Consider the following 26,271-nt stretch of genomic DNA (forward strand, 5'->3'; position numbering starts at 1 on the left):
GTATGCTTCTGAAGTTTCATAGAAAGGCATTGCAGCTGGCACATTTCCTGTCTGTCTATACCCAGCCTCCCACAAGACACATTACTGTCCTAGACAACCCCTCCGTCCCTCCCAATACAATTAATGATAATCACAACTGCTGTGTCCCAGGTGGTGCACAAAACAAATACAGAACCAGTTTTGGAAAGAATTCCTTTAAGAGTATAAACAGAAAAGTCAGTGCTACTAGCCATACACCACATAGATAGCAGAGCTCCCAGGTGCTCGATCCACAGTCGCTGGCTGAGTAGAGTAATGTAGAAAAAATGATCCGCACTCCGGTTGTTGCTCTTAAAATTTCTTCATTTAATTGAACAACCACAGTGAACAAACGCAGATTAAGTCAGTTAATGGGTTTCAGCCTATAAGGCCTTAGTCATAACTTCCTTTAAGAGCCCAGGGCTGCTAGGGGAAGGCCCTCTTCAGCTTCAGGAACAGCCAATATAGGTACAGTTCAACCTCATTTCTCCCTGCAGTTGTCCATCACAGGAGAGAAAAGAAAAAATGTTCTTGCTGCTGTAAATTTTGCCAGCACTGCTGGGCAGAATTTAAAGAGTCCAGTCCAGTGCTACATTAAAATTGTATTGGAGTAGAAGATAAGAGAGGTGTTCATACATGGTTGCCTATAAAGATTATTTTATGTTTGGAAGTTCTGAATTCACATGATGATAAACTTGTTTTAGAGTCGGGGGAATGGCATTCCTGGCTTGAAAGAGAATGAGTGTAAACATAGTGTGAGTATAAATATAAAGAACAAAGTTTTTTAGAGTGCCAAAGAGACAAACTTTAGGGGTCCTTGGGGGCCCAAGTGAGTTTCCAATAAACTGAACTAACTGTTCCAGAAGATAACAATTTGTGAACAGGTCTAGTACATGTGTAACACATGAGCTGGTGCAGTACCACACCTGGGACATTGGACATGAGTTCCAAGTTCCATGCAGACTAACTTGGTTGGTATATAATGTAGGTGATGAATGAATTGGTATTGTGTGAGCTTAACGTGTTGATTTAATAGTAGTTCAATCTGTATTTTATAGGCATCCTGTAATCCACTGTATAAGAGGATATAGAATGGGAAAGAGAGGAGCAACAGCAAAACATAACAGAAAACTGTGTAGTGTTTTAAAGGATAAGTTCGCCGTTAGAACTTGTTACATGTTCCACCTGTATTTAGGATAGGACATGTAACATGTTCCAGCTCCTGCCTCCTAACCTCTCCCCCCCCCCCCCGTGACCTTCTCGCTGCACCTTCTGTCAGAATTTTGAAAACAGCGTGCCAGTTCAGGACTCCCCCCACATGGCTGCGTCATTCATTGACAGAGTTCTGTGAATGAATGGCCTACAAGTACCATCAGGCTTTGCAGCCGACCGTTTGTAGTTCCCGAATGAACTGTGAGGACACTGGTGAGCACTCTCATAGTCCCGTAATGCTTCCTGCCATTCAGTAACTGTCTGCCTGTATCAGAGATACAGGCAGACAGTGTACTGAGAGTTTGCAGGATCCTGGCATTGCGTCAGCAGATCACGGGTGTAATGCCTTACAGGCTGCAGAGAAAAAAAAATAGTAAATGCACTTTTTTTTCTGCAAAAAGATGTGCATTATTTTTATTTTTTTTAAATTGAACTAAGCCGTTAACAATTATTTGTCTTAATTGTACAGAAGACACACATATTCTTAAAATTATTTAAAAAACACCATTTAGCAAAAATGTGTAGTCTACAAAAAGAGTCTAACTACTAGAAAGAGATATAAAACCCCTCCTAATATCAATTAATTGTGACCATTTTTCTCTGAAATTCAGAAGTTTGACAGCAGTTTAACAAAGACCATATTTACATTTTGCTAGAATTTTTCTTTTTTCAGCCCATTTATGGATATTACTAATATATATTGTGTATTTAAGTTTAAGCTCCAATAACCTGCATGTTCAATACAAAGAGAATTTACTCTCCAGATGGTCTTTTCATGTTTTTTTTTTTTTTTTTGCATTGCTGCAGCAAAATAAATAAAACTCAATTGAACAGGTATAGCTGAGGATTGCAGTGTAGAGTTCTTGCCTTTAGAGTTCTCAAGAAATATGAAGTAATTTAACACCCCAATGTTTATTTGGTAGACTGACATTTTAATATAAAGTGATAATACCTGGCTGTCAGGAAATTGTAGTAGAGGAACAATAATCAGTTAACGTCAGCTAAATAAAGCAGTAAGTACAGTATATGCCATCAAGGACTCACATTATATTTTTTGTATTATAATTATTTACTGTTGTGACTCCTTGGTGACTATCTATCTATCTATCTATCTATCTATCTATCTATCTATCTATCTATCTATCTATCTATCTATCTATCTATCTATCTATCTATCTATTTATCTATCTATCTAGCCATCTACAGTATGTATCTATCACCAGCTCACTTTCAAGCTAGCCAGTGAACAAAAAATAATAATAATAACTAAACTGACTCAACTACTGAAGTGTAGGTATGACAATGTTTACACATAGATACGTTGGGCCAGCTTGGACCAAAGTCCGTATGTATTTGCCATACTTCTGGGATCCCTCTGGAAGCTGCAAATCACTGTAGTAGGCACCGCTACTACAGCGATCTCTACTAGCTTCCGGGACCCATGCCGAGCGGCTGCCCTGTGGTCTACTGAACACAGGAGATCGCTAGCTTGGCACAGGTGCCATTCAGAGAGCATTTTGTATTTTCTCAGTAAATGCAAAGTGTTCTCTGATTGGATGAGGTGGAGATTGTGACATCCCCATTCCACCTCTCCAACTTGTCCAATCAGAGAATGCTTTTCATTAATTGAAAAAAGTGTTTCCTGAATGGCGCCCATGCCAAGCAAGTATTCTCCTGTGTTCAGCAAATAGAAGAAAAAAAAAAAATCAATATTTGGTGTGACTACCTTTTGTCTTCAAACCAGCATCAGTTCTTACACTTGCACACTTTGTACACTTGCACAAAGTCAGAGATTTTGAAGGATTAGCGTAAAGAGTATGATTAACCAATTATATCAAGCAGGTATCATCAATTTCATATGTAGCTGGAAACACAGTCATTAACTGAAACAGAAACAGCTGTGTAGGAGGCATACAACTGGGTGAGGAACAACCAAACTCTGCTACTAATGTGAGGTTGTGGAATAGAGATGAGCTTCGAATTTGAGTCGAACCCATGTTCGACTCGAACATCGCATGTTCGACCCTTCGTCGAATTGTGAATGATATGGGCCAATCGCGCCAAATTCGAGTGGCGCGTCATGGCCCATAATTCACTGCGGCATCGCAGTGCATTGTTGGCTGATGATTGGCCAAGCATGCACTATGACCCGCATGCTTGGCCAATCACAGAGCCGTCTGTACAGAGAGCCATAATTGGCCAAAGCCAAGGTGGCTTTGGCCAATTATGGCTCAGGGGGTTTAGTACACGCCCCACACTATATAAGGCCGCTTGCACGTAGGCCCTGTGTAGTGTGTTCCGGCGTTGAGCGAGAGATAAACAGAGAGAGACAGTGATTTAAGTTAGATAGAGTAGGCAGGTGAGTCAGTTAGCTGCACTTACAGTGTATTGTATATATATGCATCCTAGGTGTTGTGTATATATATATATATATATATATATATATGTATATATACTGTATTCAGTTTAGCTAGATCCGTTCCTGTTATTCTCTTCCTACTGACAGGCAGACAGGTGTTTTTACAGTATTTACAGCTACCTGAAGAAAATTTCTGGTGTTCTTCTGATCCTATTAGTCCTATTAGCTACAATATTTACAGTTAGCGTAGTGCATCCTCTGCACAGTGTGTACCTAAAGCTACCTGAAGAAAATTGGTGGTGTTCTTCTGATCCTATTAATACCACAGGCAGTCAGCTACAGTATTTACAGTTAGTGTACTGTGTCTTCTGCACAGTGTGCACCTAAAGCTACCTGAAGAAAATTGCTGTTGTTCTGCTCCTATTAATACCACAGGCAGGCAGCTACAGTATTTACAGTTAGTGTACTGTGTCCTCTGCACAGTGTGTACCTAAAGCTACCTGAATAAAATTGGTGGTGCTCTTCTGATCCTATAAATACCACAGACAGGCAGCTACAGTATTTACAGTTAGTGTACTGCATCCTCTGCACAGTGTGCACCTAAAGCTACCTGAAGACAATTGGTGTTGTTCTGCTACTATTAATACCACAGGCAAGCAGCTACAGTATTTACAGTTAGTGTACTGTGTCCTCTGCACAGTGTGCACCCAAAGCTACCTGAAGAAAATTGGTGGTGTTCTTCTGATCCTATTAATACCACAGGCAGGCAGCTACAGTATTTACAGTTAGTGTACTGCATCCTCTGCACAGTGTGCACCTAAAGCTACCTGAATACAATTGCTTTTGTTCTGCTCCTATTAATACCACAGACAGGCAGCTACAGTATTTACAGTTAGTGTACTGTGTCCTCTGCACAGTGTGCACCTAAAGCTACCTGAAGACAATTGGTGGTGTTCTTCTGATCCTATTAATACCACAGGCAGGCAGCTACAGTATCTACAGTTAGTGTACTGTGTCCTCTGCACAGTGTGCACCTAAAGCTACCTGAATAAAATTGGTGGTGTTCTTCTGATCCTATTATTGCCACAGGCAGGCGGCTACAGTATTTACAGTTAGTGTACTGCATCCTCTGCACAGTATGCACCTAAAGCTACCTGAAGACAATTGATGGTGTTCTTCTGCTCCTATTATTACCACAGGCAGGCAGCTACAGTATTTACAGTTAGTGTACTGTGTCCTCTGCACAGTGTGCACCTAAAGCTACCTGAAGACAATTGTTGGTGTTCTCATACTAATAATACTACAGGCAGGCACTTGATTCTGCTAGCTGCAGTATCAGTATATATACATCTCAGCTTTGTGCAGCTACATCTCACTGCAGGCTATTAGTATGTCTGGAAGGCCAACAAGGAGAGGCAGACAGTCACAAGCCAATAAAAGAGGGCAAGCAGGCTCTGTGTCTAGAGGCAACAGTGCTGGTCATGGAGACGGTGCATCCTCATCAGCACGTGGCCGTGGGACACGCTTGGCCTTTTTTTCGGCAGCTGGCCGTGTTGAGCCGCAACATGCGGAAGACTTGATAGAGTGCATGACCAAGCCGTCCTTATCCTCCTCATCCTCTCTCACCCAGCCTCTTCCCTTGGCTCAATGGCATCAGTCACTCCTTCCCTAGCCCCACCATGTCCACCTGAGGAGTCCCCTGAACTGTTTGACCACAGTGTTGGGTACATGCTCCAGGAGGATGCCCAGTGTTTTGAAGGCTCTGATGATGGTACTCAGCTAGAGGAAGGCAGTAACGTGAGCCCAGAGAGAGGGGGTGCCCAAGAAGGACAGCAACCTGGCCGTCATGTTCCCCCAGCTGCAGCATACTGCCAGCTTTGCTCCAGTGATGAGGAGGGAGGGGATGATGAGGTCACTGACTCCACGTGGGTGCCTGATAGGAGAGAGGAGGAGGAGGCACATCACCAACGAGGCAGGATGCCCTCCAGGGGCCAGCTTGAGGGCAGCACACCTACTGCATCACACTGCAGAGCTCCGCATGTGCAGGGCGCTGCTGTCCCTGTGTGTTATTCCAAAAGTTCTTTGGTGTGGGCCTTTTTTGAGACGAGTGCATCAGATCCCACCGCTGCTATTTGCAATATATGTCTCAAGCGTATCTCGCGTGGCCAAAACTTCACCCGCTTGGGCACCACATGCTTGACCAGACATATGTCGACCTGCCATGCAGTTCGTTGGCAAGCGTACCTAAAAGACCCACACCAAAGAACAAAGAGGACCTCACCTTGCTGCTCCTCATCAGCTGGGATCTCCAACCCCACTATACCTTCAGTTCTCTCTGAGACCTGCACTGAGAGGAATGAAGGTGTAGAATTAGGTGTGTCACAGCCAAGTACTTGGGGGCAATCTGCTATCAGTATACCGACGTCAGATTTTACCAAGCAAATTTCCCTGCCCCAGCTGCTGCACTGCCAAAAGAAGTTCGCTCCCAGCCACCCACATGCCCAGCGGTTGAATGCTAGCTTGGCTAAATTTCTAGCACTTCAACTGCTGCCTTTTCAGTTGGTAGACTCTGCCCCCTTCTGTGAGTTTGTGGAATGTGTGGTTCCTCAATGGCAGGTTCCCAAACGCCACTTTTTCTCACGGAAGGCGATTCCGGCTCTCTACCGGCATGTGGAAGGCAATGTCCTGGCCTCGCTGGACAGGGTGGTCAGCGGTAAGGTGCATATTACTGCTGACTCATGGTCCAGCAGGCATGGACAGGGACATTACCTATCTTTCACCGCGCACTGGGTGACTCTTCTGGCAGCTGGAAAGGATGCAGGACAGGGTGCAGTAGTGTTGGAGGTTGTTCCGCCACCACGCCTCCAAAATTCTACTAGTGGTGATTCTGCCGCACCTCTCCCCTCCACCCCCTCCTCTTCTTCTTCCTCCATGGCGTCTTCCTGTGCTGATTTGTCCTGGGAACCAGCGGTGCTTCGTAGGCATTCAAGGGGCTACGCAAGCACGCAGGCAAAAAGATACCATGCGGTGCTTGAGCTGGTGTGCTTGTAGGACAGGAGCCACACTGGGGCAGAGATTCTATCAGCTCTGCAGGGGCAGGTTCAGAGGTGGTTGACGCCACGCAAGCTTAAGGCAGGTATGGTGGTTTGCGACAATGGCACCAACCTCCTCTCTGCCCTCTAACAGGGACAACTGACCCATGTTCTCTGCTCACGTCCTTAACTTGGTGGTGCAGCGGTTCTTGGGCAGGTACCCAGGCTTACAGGATGTCCTGAGGCAGGCCAGGAAAGTCTGTGTGCATTTCAGCAGGTCATATAATGCCAGTGCTCGGCTGGCTGACCTCCAAAAAGGAATTTAACCTGCCCAAGAACTGCCTAATCTGTGACATGCCCACCAGGTGGAAATCAATGTTGTCCATGCTGCAGCGGCTGCACACGCAGCAGAGGGCCATCAATGAGTACCTATGCGACTATGGCACCAGGAGAGGGTCAGGGGACCTTGGTTTTTTTCCCCATGCCAGTGGGCTATGATCAGGGATGCATGCACTGTCCTGTCACCATTTGAGGAAGCCACGAGGATGGTGAGCAGTGACAGTGCATGCATCAGTGACACTGTACCTCTTGTCCACCTGTTGGAGCACACGCTGCGTGGAATAATGGACAGGGCACTTGAGGCAGAACAGAGGGAGGAAGAGGAGGACTTCCTTACCTCTCAAGGCCCCCTTTATCCAGACAGTGTTCCTGCGTGCCCGCCAATCACACAGGAAGAAGAGGAGGAGGAGGAGGATTGTGTTAGCATGGAGGTGGAGCCTGGCACTCAGCATCAGCAGCAGTCTTCAAGGGATCATTTACAGTCCCAAGAAACCCATGGACTTGTACGTGGCTGGGAGGAGGTGGCTGCGGATCATGTCATTCTTAGTGACCCAGAGGACTCCGGACCGAACGCCTCAGCAAACCTACGCTGCATGGCCTCCCTGATCCTGCAAAACCTGCGGAAGGATCAATACTGGCTGGCAACCCTCCTTGATCCACGTTACAAGGGTAAGGTTGCGGACCTTATCTTTCTGTCGCAGAGGGAGAAGAGGATGAAACATCTTCGGGAGGCCTTGCAGAAAGGTCTGTGCAACGCATTCCCAGAGACTGGGAGGTTACAAACTCCTGTTCCTGGACAACATGTTGCTGAGGCTTCGGTCAGTCAAAGAAGGAGTGGTGGAGAAGGTGGTCGTCTGACCGATGCATTCAGACAATTTTTTAGTCCGCAGCCCCAAGGTATGATCGGTTCCAGCAACCATCGCCAGCGTCTGTTTTACATGGTGCAGGAATACCTAGGGGCAAGATTTGACTTGGACACCTCTCCCACCGAAAATCCTTTGGGTTACTGGGTCTTGAGGATGGATCACTGGCCAGAGCTCGCACAGTATGCAATTGAGCTACTAGCCTGTCCTGCATCCAGCGTTCTTTCGGGAACACACATTCAGTGCTGCTGGAGGCTTTGTAACTGATCACAGGGTGCACCTGTCTACCGACTCGGTCGATCGATTGACCTTCATAAAAATGAATCAGTCTTGGATCGCCACCAGCTACCAGGCACCTGATGCTGATGTAACCGAATAATTTTTTTTGAAATGTCAGATCCCTTCAAGACTGCCTATGCTGATGCTGAGTGACTATCCTGTTATGCTGAGTGATTATCCTCTTCCTCTTAAATGATCATGCTGATAGCTTGTAAGAACATTTTTGGTTCTGGGTGCCACCACCAGTGACTAAGGCCCAATTTTTCAGCCCCTGTTTAACAGGGGCGTGTAATTACAATTTTTGATGCAACATTTTGCAGGAGGGTTCATTGCTGCGCTTAATTAGAGTATCTGTGAGGGGTTGCAGTGTTGTGGCACCAGCACCAGTGCCACAAGGACCAATTTTTCAGCCCCTTTTTAACAGGGGCGTGTAATTACAATTTTTGATGCAATATTTTGCAGGAGGGTTCATTCCTGCACTCCAACTAGAGTATCTGTGAGGGGTTGCAGCGTTGTGGCACCAGCACCAGTGCCCAAAGCCCAATTTTTCTGCCCCTGTGCAACAGGGACATGTAATTACAATTCTTGATCTAATATTTCACAGCAGGGCCCATTCCTGTGCCCACCAAGAGTAACTGTGGGGGCTTACAGTGTTGTGGCAACACCACCACCACCACCACCACCAAAGGCCCAATTTTTCTGCCCCTGTTCAACAGGTGCATGTAATTACAATTCTTGATATAATATTTCACAGCAGGGCCCGTTTCAGCGCCCACCAAGAGTAATTGTGAGGACTTACGGTGTAAGTAGCACCAGCACCACCACCACCACCAAAAGGCCCAATTTTTCTGCCCCTGTTCAACAATGGCATGTAATTACAATTCTTGATCTAATATTTCACAGCAGAGCCCGTTCCTGCACCCACCAAGAGTAATGCCCTGTACACACGGTCGGACTTTGTTCGGACATTCCGACAACAAAATCCTAGGATTTTTTCCGACGGATGTTGGCTCAAACTTGTCTTGCATACACACGGTCACACAAAGTTTTCAGAAAATCTGATCGTTCTGAACGCGGTGACGTAAAACACGTACGTCGGGACTATAAACGGGGCAGTGGCCAATAGCTTTCATCTCTTTATTTATTCTGAGCATGCGTGGCAATTTGTCCGTCGGATTTGTGTACACACGATCGGAATTTCCGACAACGGATTTTGTTGTCGGAAAATTTTATCTCCTGCTTTCCAACTTTGTGTGTCGGAAAATCCGATGGAAAATGTCCGATGGAGCCCACACACGGTCGGAATTTCCGACAACACGCTCCGATCGGACATTTTCCATCGGAAAATCCGACCGTGTGTTGTGAGGGCTTACAGTGTTGTGGCAACAACACCTAAGGCCCCAATTTCTGCAGAGTATATAGGGGAGGCCCCTACTTTCAAACATCCAACTTACAAACGACTCCTACTTGCAAACGGAAGGAGACAACAGGAAGTGAGATGAAATCTACCCCCTAGGAAGGGAAATTCTCTCCTATAACAGTTAATACGGGAAAAACGTGTCTCCTGTCAACTGATGCTTTATCACCAATCCTTGTTTCACTAAAAACCCCAAATTTTCAAAAAACATTTGTCATTGGAACAGAAAGTGAGGTGAAATCTTCTGAAGAGGTGCACAGACAGCAAAACAAATGTTACAGGGGTGATAACCCTTCCCTATGTTTTCCAAAAAGCTTAAAAATAGATTTTTTTGGAGCTACACTTTAAAAATGTACCAGTTCAAAATTACAAACAGATTCTACTTAACAACAAACCTACAGTCCCTGTCTTGTTTGCACCGCCTGTATACTTCTGTTCAGAGTATATAGGGCCTGGGGGCCCCACGCGTTTCCTTTTTTTAATTTGGGTGCGGGGTACCCCTTAATATCCATACAAGACCCAAAGGGCCTGGTAATGGACTGGGGGTACCCATGCCGTTTGTCTCACTGATTCTCATTCATATTGCCGGGACCCGACATTACATTAAAGCCGCAAGCAGTTTTAAATGACTTTTATTCCTATAAAAATGTCATTTTGTGCAGGGACTGTTCTAAGCATGGGAAACACGCACCACTTTACAGGCATACTATAGACACCCCCAATATTTAAAGGAATATTTCACTTTTTTTTTCACTTTAAGCATCATTAAAATCACTGTTCCCGAAAAAACAGCAGTTTTTAAAACTTTTTTTTGCATTGATACATGTCCCCTGGGGCAGGACCCGGGTCCCCAAACCCTTTTTAGGACAATACCATGCATATTAGCCTTTAAAATTAGCACTTTTGATTTTGAACGTTCCCATAGACTTTAATGGGGTTCTTAAGTTCGTGCAAACTTTTGGTCCGTTCGCAGGTTCATGGAGGGGCGTTCGGCTCATCCCTATTGTGGAAGATAGTTCCATGTCATAGGTCATACATCATGGCAACACTGAGGACAGCAACATGACACAAGGTAGTTATACTGTATCAGCAAGGTCTCTCCTAGGGAAAGATTTCAAAGCACACTGGGGTTTCAAGATGTGCTGTTCAAATTCTTTTGAAGAAGCACAAAAAAACGGGCAAGGTTAAGAACCATAGACGCAGTGGTCAGCAGATGAAAGACACATCATGCTTACTTCCCTTCAACGTCAGAAGATGTCCAGCAGTGCCATCAGCACAGAACTGGTGGAAACCAGTAGGACCCAGGTACACCCATCTACTGCCCAGAAAAGTCTAGCCAGAAGCATCTTCATGGAAGAATTGTGACCAAAAAGCCATATATGCAATGTAGAAACAAGGCTAAGCAACTCAACTAAGCATGAAAACAGGAACTAGGGTGCAGATAAATGGCAGCAGGTGCTCTGGGCTCATAATTCCAAATTTGAAATATTTGGCTGTAGTAAGAGGAGGCACTTTGTCTGCTAAAGGGCTGAAGAGCGGTACAATAATCACAATAATAATAATAAGTGTCTGCAAACAACAGTGAAGGTTCCTTGCAAGTTTGGGGCTGCATTTCGGCAAACGGAGTTGGAGATTTGGTCAGGATCAATGGTGTCCTCAATGCTGAGCAATACAGGCAAATAGTTATCCATCATGCCATACCATCAGGGAGGCATGTGAATGGCCCCAAATGTATTCTGCAGCGGCAAAATTAACCCAAACATACAGCCAATGTCATTAAGAACTATCTTCAGTGTAAGAACAAGGAGTCCTGAAAGTAATGAATTGGCCCCTACAAAGCCCTGATCTTAACATCATCGAGTCTGTTGGCATACATGAAGAGACAGAAGGATTTGAGACAGCCTACATCCACAGAAGATCTGTGCTTAGTTCTTCAAGATGTATGGAACAAGGTAACTGCCAAGTTCCTTCAAAAACTGTGTGCATGTGTATCTACAAGAATCTATGCTGTTTTTAAGGCAAAGGGTCGTCACACCAAATATTGATTTGATTTGGATTTTTCTTCTGTTCATTTACCTCCTGTTTTGTTAATTGATAAAAATAAACTATTAAAAATTCTATTTCTGAAAGCATTCTTAATTTACAGCATTTTTCACACCTGCCTAAAACTTTTGCACAGTAGATATATATCTTTATCTATAGCATCTGTACGAAGCTTATGAAGTTAGTATTTTATTGTGGGTAAGTACCATTATTGTATTAAAGTCTGAGTTAGGAGAAAAACAGCCCAGTGTTCACAGACAGATGGAAAAGTTGAACGTCTTGATCAAGACAAAAGCACATGTGGATATAAAATGAGGAAGAGTTGACTCACATGAGTAAGTTGCTGTATTGTATAAACACAATCTTTCAATTTTTTAAACACAGACAAATGTTTCCTATTGTATATTGTTTCCTCTCGAGCTAAACATCTGCAGCACTAGAAGACTTTTAAGGCCATATCAATCTATAGCTGGTAGTTACTGAAGGCAATCTATTTAAACAATGCTTGCACAGTTAAAAAAATATAAACAATGTGTCAGTTTTACATATATTCACAATCTCTAGAACAATATCATGTATAAACCATCCCAAAAATACAAAAATAAATCAATATCAACTTTATGAACTGCTGGTATGCAGGCACATAAAAGGTTTACTTATGTTTCATATCTGCTATGGCTAATGATTCTTGCTATGCAAACAGCAGCTCTGCTTACAATGCAGTAAATAAGTGTTACACGGGCCAGGCTATTGAATTTTAAATATATACACATTCATAAGCACTTGCAGTAACTGAACTTTAAAATAAACCCTCACTGAATGTTTTGGTGTCAATGTTCATGGAAGAAGGCTGACATAATTCTCTCAGCTCAACTCACCCTTCCCAGTAGTTACTTGGTAACCTTTCAACTTTTTAACCCCTAACGTAAACTGCAGGTAATCTGAGAAAAAGAAGTAGGGTCAACTGAGCTGCTGAAAGAGCTGACAGGGATGACTTCAGTGCTCCAGTTGGGAATTTAGAGTGAATTGCTCCACAGTGCCTGCAGCTACATAGGTCAGTGAGAGTTTTAACCACTTGCCGACCAGCTGCCGTCATTTTTCTGTGGCAGGTCAGCACGATCCCGCGAGCTGTCATAGCTATATGTCGGCTCGCGGAATCGGGATAGCAGGCGCGGGTGCGCCCGCTGCACAGCGGGGGTGCCGATGCTCGTGGCTGATGGTCGCGATGACCGATGGCCACGAGCGATCACAGGCACGAGAGGCAGAACAGGGACGGGTGTGTGTAAACACACAAATCCCTGTTCTGTACTGAGAGGTGTGACATATCATAACTTTCTATTAGCTAGGAACCATGATCCGTCACTTCCTCTAGGTCAGTACCCTCCCCCTACAGTTAGAAACACAAACAGGGAACACAGTTAACCCCTTGATCGCCCCCTAGTGTTAACCTCTTCCCTGCCAGTGACATTTTTACAGTAATCAGTGCATTTTTATAGCAATGATCGCTGTTTAAATGCCAATGGTCCCAAAAATGTGTCAAAAGTGTCCGATGTGTCCGCCATAATGTTGCAGTCCCGATAAAAATCACAGATCGCCGCCATTACTAGTAAAAAAAAATAATAATAAAAATGCCATAAAACTATCTCCTATTTTTAGACGCTATAACTTTTGCACAAACAAATCAATATACGCTTATTGTGATTTTTTTACCCAAAAATAATTAGAAGAATACATATCGGCCTAAATTGAGGAAAAAATTTTTTTTTATATATTTTGGGAGATATTTATTATAGCAAAAAGTAAAAAGTATTGTGTTTTTTTCAAAATTGTCGCTCTTTTTTTGTTTATAGCACAAAAAATAAAAACCGCAGAGGCAATCAAATACCACCAAAAGAAAGCTCTATTGTTGGCATTTTTTCCAAAAAAATTTCTTGCACTTTTTTTACCTATTGTCGAAAAGCCAAATTTTGAAGATACACACAGTGTGTCAACATGTGCTATCTGCCAGCACGGGAGATCAATGTATGCGTTTTGTGGGTGCAACCCCTTCCTCAATAATAATGTAGCTGAGAGGAAGTGGTTGCACCCCCAAAACACGTCTCTTGATCCCCCGTGATGGCAACTAGCACATGTTGACATTCGGCAATTTGTGTGCACCTTCAAAATTTGGCTTTTCCAGGGGTGACTTCACCCCATCTGAACGCAATATCAAACACAGTTTATAAAAACTCATGTCTGATATTGCCTTCAATTTCTAACAAAGTTGAACTTTGTAAGTTCCAGATTTGTGTATTTCTTGTTGGTTTTAAACATGCCTGTTTTACCTTAACCAGTTCAACACAGGGCATTTTCACCCCCTTCCTTCCCAGACCAGTTTTTAGTCTTCAGCGCTGTCGCAATTTAAATGACAATTGCACGGTCCTGCGACGTTGTACCCAAACAAAATTGACGTCTTTTTTTTCCCCACAAATAGAGCTTTATTTTGGTGGTATTTGATCACCTCTGCGTTTTTTATTTTTTACGCTATAAACAAAAGAAGAGCGACAATTTTGAAAAAAAAAAACACAATATTTTTTACTTGTTGCTATAATAAATATCCCAATTTAAAAAAAAAAAAAAAATTTTTTTCCTCAGTTTCGGCCGATACGTATTCTTCTACATATTTTTGGTAAAAAAAATCGCAATAAGTGTATATTGATTGGTTTGCGCAAAAGTTATAGCATCTACAAAATACGGGATAGATTTATGGCATTTTAAAAAAAAAATTATTTATTTAATTTTTTTTACTAGTAATAGCGGCGATCGCAATTTTTTTTCGTGACTGCGACATTATGGCGGACACATCAGACACTTTTGACACAGTTTTTGGGACCATTCACATTTATACAGTGATCAATGCTATAAAATTGCATTGATTACTGTATAAATGTGACAGGCAGTGAAGGGGTTAACCACTAGGGGGACACAAGGGGTTAAATATGTTTCCTAAGGGAGTGTTTCTAACTGTAGGGGGCGGGAACGTACAAGGGGAGGAGACCGATCAGTGTTCCGCTGTACTGGGAACACAGATCGGTCTCCTCTCTACAGATAAGATGTGGATCTGTGTGTTTACACACACAGATCCACGGTCCGGCACGGTTAACGGGCAATCGCGGGTGCCCGGCGGACATCGCGGCCGCCCGGCACACGCACCAGGTCCCGAGCAACGTGGCGGGTGCGCTTGCCCCCTAGACGGCCGGGAAGCCCAGGCCGTCATATGACGTCCACCCAGGATGGGAGATCCCATCTGTGGACGTCATATTACTATGGCCGGGTAGGGAAGTGGTTAAATGGACATTTCTGCTTTTATTAATGTGACCCAAAAAATAGTTATACAACAAACATGTTGGTTTGTTTTAAAAACCTTTGATAAATGCACATGTGATTGTGCTTGTATTAAAAAGATTGATAATCAAGAATGTGTGGATTCTTCTTTCAATGCTCCAAAAATTTATTGTTGGTAAAATTGTTGGTTTCTGTGACAATGGGGGTTATTTCCTAAGGGCAAATCCATTTCCTAAGGGCAAATCCACAAGTGCAGTCTCAAGTGCACTTGTAGTTCAAAGTGTCTTTGCCTTTAGTAAATAACACCCAACAGTGCTTTCTAATGTTACTCAATCACGCCATTTTCAGGACTCCCCAAATTTATGTCAGGGTCAGCTAAAAGAAAGACAAGCAATAAATGTCAGCAAATATTTTAGTAGTTAAAATTTTTTTTTATTTCAAAAATGTCTCAGACATTGTCTGGCATATCGATGGCCCCCCTACCCACAAAGTATTCCATGTATCTTATACGGACCTCGCGGGCACTCAGGGGAGGCAAGCCAGGACAGCCAGCTTCAAGCGCCATCAGGGTTGGTTCATTTACATGAATTCCGGATTCAGGCCCAGCTGAACCAGCATAGTTCACAAAATTTCTCCTTAAAAAGGTGGAGAACACAGCAAGCCAGGATGATATGATTGAGTTTATACTCCGCTATATGTATGGGTGTAAGAAATAGGTGGAACCGGCTGGCCATTATTCCAAACGTGTTCTCCACCACTCTTCTGGCTCTGGCCAGCCGGTAATTAAAAACCCTCTGATCCGGGGTGAGGGTCCTCATAGGGAATGGCCGCATAAGATGGTCCCCCAGCGCAAATGCTTCATCCGCAACGAAGACTAATGGGAGTACTTCCGCATTGTCTTCTGGAGGTGGCAAGTCCAAGCTGCCATTCTGGAGATGCCTGTAGAACTCCGTCTGGGCGATGACTCCACCATCTGACATCCGGCCATTCTTCCCCATGTCCACATACAGGAACTGGTAAGTAGCCAACACCACCGCCAACATCACAATACTATTGAACCCCTTGTAGTTGTAATAGTATGACCCCGAATTGGGTGGTGGGATGATGTGGACGTGTTTCACATCAATTGCCCCTCTGCAGTTAGAAAAGTCCCACCGCTGGGCAAAGTGGGAGGCCACAGTCTGCCATTCCTGTGGGTTGGAAGGAAACTGTGGAGTCAAACAAGAAAATAAAATTAATCATTTTGCACATAAACATGGAAAGCAGATTAGACACAAACATTCTTGGCCAACATCAGTATAACATTTATTTTAGGGACTATTTAAAGACAAAGGTATTAGGTCCACCTATCAGATTCCCCCCCCCCCTCTCATGGGCCATTTTGTGAATTTCACAGGGGGGGGAGATGTTTTGGACAGGTCACCCTCTACACTTCATTGAGAGATGAATGCCTAAATAATGTGGATTACTTTGGTCAGCCCCTCCTTACTTTACACTATTGGCAGCCCACTGGACAGGTAAGAAGTGTCATAATACAAAGATATAAATACACACTGTACACATTTTAGCACATTTTTCCATTCTGCTATTACCTATCAAGATAATAGTAGGATACAAAAACTTTAAACAGTACCATTTGAAAGCATTCAGGCAGGCCCGTGCACTACATGCTTTGGGGAATTCATCCATAAATCTGACCACAAAAGAGGTGGGTATAGTGTGTATGGGTTTGGCAAAGTCAGCAGATAGAGGATTGGTATCAGCTGAGTTAGCAGTTGGGGGGAGGGAGGGTTCAAAAAGATTTTGTGAACCCAAAAAAAAAGCCTCTGGCGCTCTGCCAGAATTTCAAGCACACATCACAATTTTAGACATTTTAGGGGGTATTTAGGGTAAAGCACTACTATGGAGCTGACAAAATACATTGTTAAGTGACTACACAAGGTGAATATAGGCCCAGGAGAGCATGCTGGGGAGGTAAGTGAAGGCAAATATGTATGAAGGACAAAAATAAAAATTACATAAAAATCCTGCATGCATGAGGACAAAGGGGACATTCACAGCATATTAAAATCATGGTAATTAGGGAATGAGGAAAGAAAGACAATATATTATCAAACATTAAATACAATAAAATGTGATGTAAAAGGATAAAAATCTTACATTCATAAACTCCTTCTGCAGGACCTGGATGATGGCAGAACAAGTCTCCTGGATAATGATCCCCAGAGCCTGGGGGGAGATGCCTGTCGAGAACTTGAGGTCCTGCAGGCTTCTCCCCGTCGCCAAGTACCGCAGGGTGGCGACTAGCCTTTACTCCAGAGTGATGGCTTGCCTCATGCAGGTATCCTGCCTGCTGATATAGGGGGTCAGCAAAGCCAACAAACGGTGAAATATGGGGTCCGTCATCCGGAGATAGTTCCTGAAATCATCAGGATTATTCTCACGGATCTCACGGAGCAAAGGCATGTGACAGTACTGGTCACACTGGAGCAACCAATTCTTGGTCCATGAACTCCTTCCCACCCTGTTCATGGACTGGACTTGTGTCAAGGTAAGGACCCCAACACCAAGCCCCCCGCACAGCACGAACTCTACGAGGAGTACGTATATGCAACATGGCTAGAAAACGGTTGGCTGCTCAGAACGAAGTAACAGAATGCACTGAAGAACAACAAGGCCTGTGAAGAGCGACCTGAAAAACAGTAACGAACGAACAAGAACACAATGACAGAGTCAAGGGGAACTCTCTGCACGCACTGAAGACCAGATACAAACCCACAAGCACAAACTGAACAGCAGAAAATGATCTGAAAACCACGAGTCTGAAAAAGCGCGAATCGTCTCTCACCAAACTTTTACGCTTGGTTCTGAACTGCCCTTTTATAGTCTCGTCGTACGTGGTGTACGTGACCGCGTTCTTGGCGATCGGAAATTCCGACAACTTTGTGCGACCGTGTGTATGCAAAACAAGTTTGTGCCAACATCCATCGGAAAAAATCCATGGATTTTGTTGTCGGAATGTCCGATGAATGTCCGATCATGTGTACGGGGCATAAGAGTGACCAAGTTACGGACACGTGGCGGTCTATGGGAAGCTTCCCAGCCTGCAATCAGCTGATTGCAGGCTGAGAAGCTGATTTGCCTGTGTTTAGGGTGTGGTTGGGACACACACAATGCACCCGCAATCACCCCCACTCTACTGTGATTTTTTTAGTGTGCCTATAGTAACTGGCTAGGATTGGCACGACGGGGACCGGAGGAGAGGACAGTGGGCAGTACTTTTTTCATCACTGTGGGAGTAGAGTCGACTGGGACCGGAAGAGAGGACAGTGGGCGGTGCTATTTTCATCACTTCCGGTTTTCCGGCCACAGTGAGGGTGGAGTCGACTGGTGTGTGCGCGGTGGACTCAGAGACGAGCGGCGCCATTGAAGGTAAGTGCTGGCCTGGCGCTGCAGACCCCAGACACTCTCTTCTCTCGGTCTCTCTGCTGCCTGCCCCTCCATTCCGCACAGCCACACGCTGACTCTTTGTCCCAGGTTCCTAGTTCCAATGCCATGAGACCTTACTGCCCGCCCCTCCGTTCCACACAGCCACACGCTGACTCCGCCTGTCCACAGTCCCAGGTTCCTAGTTCCAATGCCAATGCATGATGCCTGCCTGTGCCTGATTTATCCACAAGACTGTCAGACTCAGACACATGCTCAGCTGGACATCAGGGGCCTTTTTTGGGGAATATTATTGTCTTCTTTCAAGTGCCTGGAGGTCATGTGTACTGTATATATAGGTGTATACACTATATACACACATTGTGAGTACATCTGTCCTTTATACAGGAAGGAAGAAGGTAGGTGTATATAGCTATACACTACCCAGGACAGATGTACTCACATATCTGTGTAGTAGTGTATACAGCTTTATATATACCCACACCTTCTTCCTTCCTGTTTATAGAGACCTTGCTCCATCATCATTGACTGTAGATATACTGCAGATATACATGTATAATTTGTCCTGTTACTGTATATATAGCTGTAAATAGGACAAATGATGTATATCTGCAGTCAGTGATGATGGAGGAAGGTCTCTATATACAGGAAGGAAGGTAGGGTATATATAGCTATATATGAGATGGCACTGCTGGGCACAGATGAGATTGTACTGGTGGGCACAGATGAGATGGCACTGGTGGGCAGAGATGAGACGGCACTGGTGGGCACAGATGAGATGATACTGCTGGGCACAGATGAGATGGCACTGGTGGGCACAGATGAGACAACACTGGTGGGCACAGATGAGATGGCACTGGTGGGCACATATGGGACGGCATTAGTAGGCACAAATGAGATGGCACCGGTGGGCACAGATGAGACTACTCTAGTGGGCACAGATGACATGGCACTGGTTGGGCACAAATGAGACAGCACTGGTGGGCACAGATGAGACTGCACTAGTTGGCACAGATGAAACTGCACTAGTGAGCACAGATGAGATGGCACTGGTGGGCGCAGATGAGATCGCACTAGTAGGCACAGATGAGATGGCACTGGTGGGCACAGATGAGAAGGCACTGGTGGGTACAGATGAGACCGCACTGGTGGGCACAGATAGGCTGCACTGATGGGCACAGATGAGACTGCAGTGATGGGCACAGGCAGGCGGCACTTGTGGGCGCAGATGAGACTGCACTGATATGCTGCACTGATGAGGCTGAACTTATGGGCACTGATAGGCTGCATTGATAAGCAATGGACACCGTCCACTGCCCTACTGACACTGTCCACTGCTTTTCTGACACAGTCCATGGACAAATATCTGTAGAAGAGGTTTCCACCAACCCTGTTAAGTTTGCAGTCATTTTTTATGTCTTATTTCAGTATGATGTGTATTATATGGTGGGCACAGATGAGACGGCATATATATGCTATATGCTATACTCTGCTTTGATTCTGGACTGTATACTCTGCTGTGATTCTGGGCTGTATACTCTGCTGTGATTCTGGGCTGTATACTCTGCTGTGATTCTGGGCTGTATAATCTGCTGTGAGTCTGGGCTGTATAATCTGCTGTGAGTCTGAGCTGTATACTCTGTCCTGTGATGCTGAGCTGTATACTCCTGACACTATGGGTGGAAGCAAGTGGAATACAGGGGACCAAGTGGGTAGATGCTGTAAGGGGTGGGGCTTATAAGTGGGAGGGGTAAAAAAGGGGGGACGGGTCTGGCACCCCCCATCCTAAATCTTCACCAGCCGCCACTGCACAGAAGTTACTTGCAGTAACGCACAAAACTATATGGCGCTAAACTGGCAGTAATGCACACAGAACTATATGGAGTTAAACTGGCGGTAACGCACACAAAACTATATGGCTTTAAACTGGCAGTAACCCACACAGAACTATATGGCATTAAACTGGCAGTAACTCACACAGAACTATATGGCATCAAACTGGTAGTAACGCACACAAAACTATATGGCGTTGAACTGGCAGTAACGCACACAAAACTATATGGCATTAAACTGGCAGTAACGCACACAGAAGTAAATGGTGGTAAACTGGCAGTAACACACACAGAACTATATGGCATTAAACTGGCAGTAACGCAAACAGAACTATATGGCGTTAAAGGTCACTACACTGATGCTATCTGAACTGTCCCTACTCTAGCTATACACTAATGTAAAGATTACTGACACGGTCTGACTACACTACACTGAAACTATCTGAACTGTCCCTACTCTATACTAATGTATGTATAAATGACACGGTCTCACTACACTACAGTGAAACTATCTGAGCTGTCCCTACTCTAGCTGCACACTATGCAAAGCTGAATGATGGTCCTCCTTACTACACTTACACTATCCCTAGACCAGGGGTAGGGAACCCCCGGAACTGGTGCCGCAAGCGGCACTCGAAGCCTCTTTTGCCGGCACTCGACTCCCTCACCAGCAGCACAGTCAGTGAGACACTAATGCATTCCAATTTCAGAATTCCCCACGCCGCACCTGCACTGAGGGGAAACAAAATGAAAAGTGTGGCAGCGCTGCAATAGTAAAAATAATATATATAACAAAGCAACAACTGACTGTGCAATTATATGTGTGTAATAATTGCATATAATAAATAGTCCAAACAGTAAAGCAAAAAATTATTCAACTGATGTGAAAAAAATGTATGTGATGTTTCTTCAAAGAACCTCCTAATACAGAGTGCTCCCACCACCACATGCAATGCTCGCTCACCTTCTTTACACGACCCTACAGGGGGTCAAACACGCCTTGCACTTTGTGCCAACACTCCCTCCAAAGGATCCTCAGTAGTCTTTACTTGCTCAGGGAATAGAAAAATTGATCTATGACTGGCATAGGTTCCATCCACTGTGCAGCTTCAAACCTCTGTTTACCTTCTTCTCCCAGTGGCTGCTGAAAAACTCAGATGAGTAGATAGGTTCAGTGTTAGGACAGATGAGAAGGTGATTCAGTAGTGAGACAGAAGAGAGTGGGGATACAACGGTGGAGCAGATGTGCAGGGAGGTACAGTGGTAGGGTAGATGAGGAAAGGGGTACATTGATGGGGCAAATGAACAGCAGGGTTACAGTGGTGGGACAGAAGAGCAAGGGGGTACAGTGGTGGGGCAGATGTGCAGGAGGTACAGTAGTGGGAGGGATCAGAAGGGGGTTCAGTGGTAGGACAGAAAAGCAGGAGGGTACAGTGATAGGGCATATGAGCAGGGGGGTTTAGTGTTGGGGCAGATGAGATGGGGGTTCAGTGGTGGGAAAGATAAGCAGGGGGGGTTCAGTGTTGGGGCAGATGAGAAGGGGGTTCAGCAGTGGGACAGAAGAGCAGGGGGGTACAGCAAATGTGAAAGGTGGTGCATTGGTGGGACAGATGAGCAGGGGGTTACAGTGGTTGGGCAGAAGAGCAGGGGTACAGAGGTGTTGCAGATGTATAGGGGGGTACAGTGGTGGGACAGATGAGCAGACAGAACAGAGGTGAGACAGATGTGCAAGAGGTACAGTGGTGGGGCAGATGTGCAGGAGGTACATTGGTAGGGCAGATGAGAAAGGGGGTTATAGTGGTGGGGCAGATGAGTAGATAAGTTCAGTGTTAGGACAGATGAGAAGATGGTGAGACAGAAAAGCATGGGGGTATGGTGGTGGAGTAGATGTGCAGAGAGGTAAAGTGGTGGGGCAGATGAGCAGGGGGTTACAGTGGTGGGACAGAAGAGCAGGGGGTTACAGTAGCGAGACAGATGAGCAGGGAGTACAGAGGTGGGGCAGATGTGCAGGGTGGTACAGTGGTGGGACAGATGTGCAGGGGGTTACAGTGGTGGGGCAGATGTGCAAGGGGTTACAGTGGTGGGACAGATGAGCAGTGGGGTACAGTGGTGAAATAGATTTGCAGGGGGGACAGTGATCTGAGGTGTGAAGCTGCATGAATTGGGTCTGATCTGAAGTGTGGAGTTGCAGGAATTGGGACTGATCTGAGGCGTGAGTGCAGGATGCTAATTTCTCACTACTACTTAAGTAGTTTACAGCATTTACTTTTATGAAAAATCCTTTTTGTGATTGAGAGTGATTGAGAGTGTGAAGTTTACATTTTTTTGTTATAAAATCGGCACTCTCAATTTCTTTGAAAATATTTTTTGGCACACTGTGCTCAAAAGGTTGCCTACCCCTGCCCTAGACTGACACTAAACTAATATTCTACACAATTGTAGCAAAATAGCACAATATAGCACACTAACTAATAGCACTGATGAGAGCCCTGTTCTATCTCTCTCCATGCCGAAATCACGCTGAAAATCGCTGCCATTGAAAGAATACTTTTTTACTGTGGGGCGGGAATGAGCCATGATTGGATAAAGTCATGATGACAGTTTCCAATTATGACTCTGACAATGCTCTGTGCCCTGATTGGCTGAAGTTTTCATTGCTTCAGCCAATCAGGGATTGCAATGCAATGTTCAGCGCCGCAATGCATTGTGGTCGGTTCGGGGGGGCTCGAACAAACGGTCAAACGACCCGTTTGTTTGGTTCGCCAAACGTCCGAACAACGAAAGTTCAGGGCCGAACCTATGCTTGGGCCAAACCGTTCACCCATCCCTACTAAACACACTGCGGGCAATATTTTACAGTCAGTTCAAAAAATGCAGACCATTGTGTGGATCCTGTGATGACTCATTGAATTTTTTCTGCTTATCCTCCCTGGCGGTATGATTATGTCAGATCTTTGATGCTCAAAGCGGTACATTTGCTCAGTTGCAGAATTGTCGCTGTCATAACTTTCAGTGTTTGATCACGAATTTCCCCACAAATCACTATTGTTCAATTCTGCAAGTGATTCTAATTTATTATCACTGTTTTCGGGCTCGTCTAAAACCACTTTTGATGTAAAGGGACACTTTTTGGTTGCTATGGACAATCTCAAGTTTCCAGGCAGAAAGAACAGTATATACAATATAAAACTGCATGCAGGGAAGTGGACAAAGCATTCGGGACAAAAGGGAGGTGAAATGATTTGAAACAGCAATGTAATTTGTAAGATTACAGTGTACTGTATGTATTATGTGTTTTTCACTTTTTGAAGTTGGCACCCGGGCTCCGTCCCCGTGCGTCGCTCATAGGGAAAGGAGCCCGGCACTGTGATACATCGAGCGGAGTACACAGCGGAGTACACAGCCCGTGGACACAGCGGGGAGACATCGCAGGATCCTGGGGACAAGGTAAGTAACTATGCCTGGATCCTGCGAAGCAATTTCTGAGTGTGGTTCGGGGGTTACCGCTTTTGGTAGTTAAAATTCTCCCCTAGCCACACTCGTTAATACTGCTAAGATGATTAAAGTGATTGTAAAGTCTTGTTTTCTTTTCTATAAAAATAACAAACATGTCATACTTACCTGCTCTCTGCAGTAGATTTGGACCCTCCCTCCTGCTGAGTGCCCCCACAGCAAGCAGCTTGCTATGGGGTCACCTGAGCCGAGTCACAGCTCCCTGTGTCCATTCAGACACAGAGCTGTGGCCCAGCCCCAACCCCTCTCAGTCCTGATTGGCTAGCTGACTTTGATTGACAGCAGTGGGAGCCAATGGCGCTGCTGCTGTGTCTCAGCCAATCAGGGGGGAGAGTCTCGGACGGCCAAGACACTCGTGGACATCGCTGGAAAAAGATGGGGCTCAGGTAAGTATTAGGGGGGCTGGGGGGCTGCTGCACACAGAAGGCCTTTTATCTTAATGCATAGAATGAATTAAGATAAAAACCTTCTGCCTTTACAACCACTTTAAGAAATCTCTGTGAATGGAGGATAGCCAATCATGTAATTTTGCCAGGCTCTCCCCACATTTTTTTTCTTCTTTATTCATTCATTTACATTGCTCTCCACCAGCTTCTGAAGCCATTGGAGCGCACAAGGAAATTGCTTTTATTTTTTTTTTTTAAAGTGGTATGGCTGTGGAGCTACCCTTTAGTCTGCTTTGAACTGAAAACTGGGCTAAAATTACTAATGTATAAATTGAGCTAAAGTGAACCCACTTCAAAGATCCAATCATATACAGGGAAATTTGAAAAAGAGAGAGCTGCTTCTTCACATATTTAGAAATTTGCAGTGCGCACTGGTTCACTCCAGTTTTCTTCACACTTCAGTAAATTAGTCTCAAATTTACTTCAGTTCACTGCACTTTACACTTTAGTAAATGTAGCCTTAAGGAGGTAATTAATCAGCAAAAACATCTGGATGTAGAATAACACATATTTCAATAGTGTGACCTCTTTGTAAATGAACTGAAAAATAACATAAACATTCACTTATTAAAAAAACAAAACAAATACATAAATAAGAAATACAGAAAAAAACGTGTAGGATGAAAAGGATATGCAAATTAATGACTCTAAAACGTTCCTTAACCACTTCAGCCCCGGAAGACTTTACCTGACCAAGCCCTTTTTTGCGGCATTTTGCTGCATTGCGTCGCTTTAACTGACAATTGCATGGTCATGGGACGTTGTACCCAAACAAAATTGATGTCCTTTTTTCCCACAAATATAGCTTTCTTTTGGTGGTATTTGATCACCTCTATGGTTTTTATTTTTTGAGCTATAAACAAAAAAATCGACAAATTTGAAAAAAAAGCAATATTTTTTACTTTTTGGAAAATGGTAACAACTACCTAATCGCGCATATGGAAAATTAAATTACGTAGATTAATTAGGGAGCAGCACGTTATAACAATAATGAAAAAACAAGAAATAATTAACAAATTAATTACAAACCGCGCTCCTTTTAAAGTGCAGGTGCAACATCACACTCTAATGTGAAAACAAAACCATGAAAATGGTAAATTAATATCAGTGATGATATCTACCAACTGAGTGAAGCATTAAATCATCAAAATGGAAAAAAATTACTGAAATAGTGAAAATTATCAAAATATACGAGGTGAGAAATAAGAAATCCAAACATAGTTTTCAAAATATCAATGTGTTCAAAAATTGTTTCAAACAATAATAAATTAAATGTTCAGATAATGGTAAACAGAACTTCTGAGTAAAATAAGCTTCTGAGCAAGTCTTCCTTGGGTTCAGCAGAGCATCAAATAACAGTGATCCGTCACCATCACCAGCCACACATCCTACTCACCAGATGGAAGTGACTCCCATTACAGGAGTCAAACACGCTTTAATGACAACCAACAGAGCTTCTCACAGTCACGGCTAAGTGCAGGTGCTGGGACTCAGGTGCTGGAACTCAGGTGTCTTGATTAACACTGTGGCTACTTGGATGTATGCAACCGGACTCCATACACAGGAGAAATCGATGGACAGATCATGTCTCGGTGGGTCGGTGATGTACTCGGTTTCCAGGCTGTACACTGATCTCTGCAGTCACTGCTATCCCCATAGTTGAACTGACTAGAACAGAGCAGGAGGAGAACAACAGCCACTTCCATCTGCCAGGCAGGAGAATCATCTGATGCTCCCAGCGCCCCCTTTTCACACAAATTAACACTGTGCTCAGGGCAAGTGCCCTCTCTGCCCATCACTTGTACCAGCACTGTTCAGCAGTGATTGCAGAGATCAGTGTACAGCCCGGACACCGAGTACATCACCGACCCACCGAGACATGATCTGTCCATCGATTTCTCCTGTGTATGGAGTCCGGTTGCATACATCCAAGTAGCCACAGTGTTAATTAAGACACCTGAGTTCCAGCACCTGCAATTAGCCGTGACTGTGAGAAGCTCCGTTGGTTGTCCTTAAAGCATGTTTGACTCCTGTAATGGGAGTCACTTCCATCTAGTGAGTAGGATGTGTGGCTGGTGATGGTGACGGATCACTGTTATTTGATGCTCTGCTGAACCCAAGGAAGACTTGCCCAGAAGCTTATTTTA

This window comes from Aquarana catesbeiana, linkage group LG02 (genome assembly GCF_042186555.1).
Source record: "Aquarana catesbeiana isolate 2022-GZ linkage group LG02, ASM4218655v1, whole genome shotgun sequence".
In the NCBI taxonomy this organism is placed as follows: Eukaryota; Metazoa; Chordata; class Amphibia; order Anura; family Ranidae; genus Aquarana; species Aquarana catesbeiana.